Here is a 5214-nt window from a genome sequence, read left to right on the forward strand (position 1 = left end):
ATCCACTGAGCCACCTAGCTGCCTCCAAGGCACTTTCCCAGGGTCACACAGCTAGTAAATGTCTGAGGCCCTTTTTGAACTCAGGTCTTCTTAACTTCAGACTCAGTGCTCTATCCACTGAGCAAATGAGTTGCGTTTGAATAGATGCCTATAAGTGAATTACTTGTGAGTCACATTGCTGGGTGTCTCAAATACAATTTCTTAATTTTATGCTTTGTGGTTTTTATTTACAAGCTAACAAGGGATATGTCTGGGATCATTAACATGAAAGGGCTTCTGTTCCAGTTCGAAGCCCTTCTATAGGCTTAGAAAGAGGGCAGTGTCCTTTATCCTCCCTCACATTCATCTCTGAGTATCTGCCCGCATGTCTCAGCTTGAGACTTAGGCAGGTTCTTCCTGAGCCTTAGATCAAGTACCTCTCCCAGGAAAGGTTACGAATCATGGGTGAAAGAATTTATACTTTTGGTGAACTTCTAGGGAAGGATCTCCAAACCTTTAAGTTTTTACTCACTGGAATGTCCCATAATTCTGACTATGACGAGGATGGCTGAAGTGATCCTTGGGCAAACAATGAAGTGCTACTGCCAACCTGCCATGTCCCCATGGGGTCTGAGGGTTTGATCTAAGGCCAAGTGGGCTAAGAGAGGTTTGCACAGTACAGATGGCAGAAAAGGGTGATGTGTGGAAGGAGGGACAGCCTTGGCATCTAAATGGGCAGAAGAGGAAAAGGCAGAGAACACCAAGGACAAAATCCAGCATCCGTCACTGAAGTAGTTGTGAATGAATAAATAAAGCATTTATTAAGAGGTTATTACGTACACTGTACTAAGCGATAAAAACACAAACAGAAAAGCAAAAACAGTCCCTGTCCTCAAGAAGCTCACATTCTATGGAGGAAACAACTCAGGTCTTCCTGATTTCTAGGACCAGTCCTTTATCTGCCTTACCATGGTACCTCTCTGAGGAAAAGTGCCTATAAATGAAGGGACTCAGAAGGATTGGTAGGTAATAAGAAGCCCAAAATGGTCCATGGCATCACGAAGCATCAGATACAACTAGGCACAATGAATAACACACACATATAATAAACACCAAATAAATATTCATGTGGGGACACTTACACCTGTGACCCTGGGCAACTCAGTTGAGAGGAAGAGAGAGAGAGAGAGGGAGAGAGAGAGAGAGAGGCTGAAGGACAGAGGAAATGCTCCCATTTAAGGGTATCCAGGGAGTTAGTTCTGGGAACCACAGATTATGGAGAGACACAGGTAGAGGGATGACAAAGAGACCCCTTTCTATCCTCCATGGAAAGAAGGAAGAAAGCATTTATGAAGGACCTACTACCTATGAGGTATTGTGCCAGGTGCTTTACAAATATCTCATTTCATCCTCAAAATAACTCTGCATGGTAGGTGCTATTATCCCCATTTTACAGTTGAGGAAACTCAGGAAAACAGAGGTTGAATGATTTGCCCAGGATCTTGCAGTCTGTAAGTATGTAACACTGGACTTGAACTCAGGTCTTCCTGATTTAAGGTGGTTCTGTGTCCAGGACCAGAGTTCAATTCACTGTGTTACCTAACTGCCATTCTGTAAAGGTTTAAAAAACTCTTTTGTGTGTGTGGGGTGGGGAGGGGCGGTATTAGTGTTTCTATGAAACACTATCTCTGCTCTACACCTCCTGCTTCTTCCTGACTGGCAGTTCTTCCATTTTCTGGAACTTCTGTGCCCTAAACTCCCATCACCCATGACCCGTTGCTAGTTGTAATTGGGGTCTTCCTTTCTGTAATGTCAGAGGTGTGAAACAAGCAGTTGTACTTGTCAGAGAGGTGTCAGCTTCACCCAGCTCAGTTTTACCAGCATCTAGTAGGCTCCTACTGTGTTCCAGGCACTGTGCTTGGTGCTGGAGGTGCAGAGACAAAAGGTGAAACAGACCCTGTCTCCAGGTGTTTACCTTCTCTTGAAGAGAACAACATGTGTTTAACTACAGCAAATGGGTCACAGGTAGCCCAGGAGCAACATCACTATAGAAAGATGAGTTGGAGCCAGATTGTGAAGTTCATTCGATAAGAAGCTGGTGGATTGTCCTAAACCAGCTGCCTCCCACTTGTATTCCTCCCCTTCATGAAAAGAGAGGAGAGACAGAACCTAGATGAGGCTCTTTCCTGGATTGGAGATAGGGATGACCTGGTGCAGAGCTTGAATTGTCTCATCCCCCATCCTTCCCAGGTCTCAGTGGTCTCTCTGGTACCTCAAAGCTCTGATCATTGCATCTGTAGCTCACCAAGTCTTAGAAGGTGGGGGGGCAGGGCAAAAGCATCCAGAGATTAGAAGCCCCGATCAGCTCTGCTCACCCACAAGATACATTTGATCTTGAGCTCCTGCAGAACAAGGGCTATTTGTGCCTTTCTTTGTATCCCCAGAGTTAGCCACAGTACCTGGCACAGAGTAAGTGTGTAATCAGCCCCTACTGATGATGGGATGAGATGGAGAATGAACTTTCCTGGGTCCTTTCTTCTGGGATGCTCTAAGAAAATCAGGTCTGTAAAGACAAATTCAAGTGATGTCATTATCTGGTGAATCCTGAAAGGGTTGGTGTCTGCTTGAATCTCTCATCTCTAGATCAGTGCTTTTTTTAGCTGGGAGCCCCAAAATTCAGGGTTACAGAGTATAGTGGGGAGTGAAATTTGAAGATAAAGGGATGGCATGACAAAAACTATGAGGTAGGAAAGCATAGGACCTGTTCAGGAGACAGCTAGAAGTCCATTTTGGCTGGAGAGTAATAGGGATGAGGGGGAGGGAATAGGGTGAGGTCAGACTGAACAAGCAGGTTCATGACACATGGATAGCCTTCAATGCCTGACTCAGCAGTCTGGATTTCATGAGGCAGGTAATAGGGAAGCCTGATAGATTTTTGAGCCATGGAGTGATGTGTCTATACCTGTAGAGAATTAGGAAAGTCCATCTGGCATGGAAGGATAGGATATGTTGAGGTGATGGAAGGATATGGTGAACTCACTTGCAGATTTTCCCTCCACACTCCATTTATATCACTGAGAACTTGTCCCCCCCTGCTAGACCCATATTACCAACTCCCAAGTACATTTCAAACAGGATGTTCTGTAGGCATCTTAAACTAAACCTGTCCAGAACAGAGCTCATTATCTTTCCCAGAGATGCATTCCTCCTCTGAATTTCCCTCTTTCTGTTGAAGGCTCCACTGTGTTTCCACTCTCCCTGGTTTGTAATCCACTATCAGTCACTCTGCCTCCTGTCACTTGAATGTCCACAAAACCTCTTCCATCCACCCCCTTCTCCTCAGTCACTGGCGGACCTTTGGGTAAGTCACGATTTCTGTCCACCTCATTTTCCTCACCTATTAAACAGGGCTCTTACCTAATATAACCTACGTTAGGGGGTTTTGGTGAGGTCAGCTCAGATAAGGTAGCTGTTACTACTGTGATCAGACTGCCTTAAGTTCTTGGATGGTCATTCAACATTCAGAATGAAGATGATGAGCTGGGTTCTGTGTGGAAACTCCTAGTTACAACTTTGTTCAGGGACAGATTTGGGAGGGGAGCAGAAACATGGGAGGGATTCCTGGGAGAGGGCACTGAAGGGTGGAAGAATTGGAGGTCTTGGCAAGGTTTGGGAGGTTCAGGCGGAGAGAGGCCCAGAGAGAGGTGAAAGGATAGAAAACTGAGTCCCCACTCCAATAGCAGCATGCCCTTTTCCATGTCCCGGGGGTCTGATGCCAGGTCTGCTGGACAATTTGTCAAGTCCTGAGGTAGAGGGCCACAAGTGCTGTGGAGCCTTACCGCCCTCACATGCCCTAGCTCTGCCTTCCTCCTCCCCATCCCATCCCCAACCCCATTCTTGTCCCAGGTGCCAAAATTTCCCCTTCCAACTCAACTGATTATTATACAGGTCAAGGGACCAGACAGGCAGTACAAGGTGACTATCCTTTTTCTGTACAGTCAAAGCATTCTAATCACATAAGAAATATATTTTTCCTTCTTTCTTTCCATCAGCAAAGAGTACATTTGTATTGGTAGAAATTGCTCTATTGGTTATCCTCCTACTTCTCTGACTACTCTTCAGTCTTCTTTGTTCTATCATCATCCATTTCATACTTCCTAACCATGATCATATCCCAAGATCCTCTCCTCTCCCTTTCCTCTCTTCTCCCTCTTCTCTCCTCTCCTTTCCTTTCCTCTTCTTTCTTCCTTCTATTGTTTTGCTCAGGAACCCCATCAGCTCACATCATTTCATTATCATCTCTATGCAGATAATACCCAGATCTATATATACAGACCTAGTCACTCTCCTGAGCTCTAGCCCCATACAACCATCTACTAAGTATATTTGAAACAGAATCAAGTCTTTGTATAGCTTTCTTTTCTTTTCTTAAAGACTGGGCCTCTCTACCTCTCCCATAATGAAAGTAAAAGGGCTATTCACCAGGTTCCACTCTAATCAGATGCCTCAAAAATCTTAGTGTAATTTTGAGCTTTAATAGATTTTTGGGGTATCTTGTATAAGGACAACTCTTGAGGTGGTGGGGCAACCAGGTCAGTGACATCAGTCGACAGAAAATTCAACAGTTTGTCAGGTCTGAAGAGCTCCCCTCCCTTCTTGATATCAGTTTATGTAAGATTCTCTCCCTCCCTCAAAACTCTCCAAAATTATTATTAATGCACTTCATCCATCCCTGTTCTGGATCTCCATGTGCATAACACAATATACATCATTCCTTTCATTCATTCATTCATTCCTTTTTGCTTCCAAAGTGGTTTATGTTTTTTTTTTGATTGCAGAAAACAACTTTAACATTAATTTTTTAAATTATTTTTGAGTTCCAAGTTCCCTCTCTCCTTTCCCTACCCCCTCCTTGAGAAGGCAAGCACTTTGATATAGATTATATACTTACAGTCATGCCAAACATGTTTCCATATTAGCCATGTTGCAAAAGACAATATAGACTAAAAATTATTAAACAAGAAAAATAAAGTTAAAAAGTAGATTTCAATCTGCATTCAGACTCCATCAATTCTTTCTCTGGAGGTAAATAGCATTTTTCATCACAAATTGTTTTAGATTATTGGATTGTTAAGAACAGCTAAATCATTCACAGTTGATCTTGTACAATATTGCTATAACTGTGTGTACCATCTTCTCCTGGCTCTGCTCACTTCACTCTGCATCAGTTCATGT

This window comes from Vombatus ursinus, unplaced genomic scaffold (genome assembly GCF_900497805.2).
Source record: "Vombatus ursinus unplaced genomic scaffold, bare-nosed wombat genome assembly UNPS02014599.1, whole genome shotgun sequence".
NCBI lineage: Eukaryota > Metazoa > Chordata > Mammalia > Diprotodontia > Vombatidae > Vombatus > Vombatus ursinus.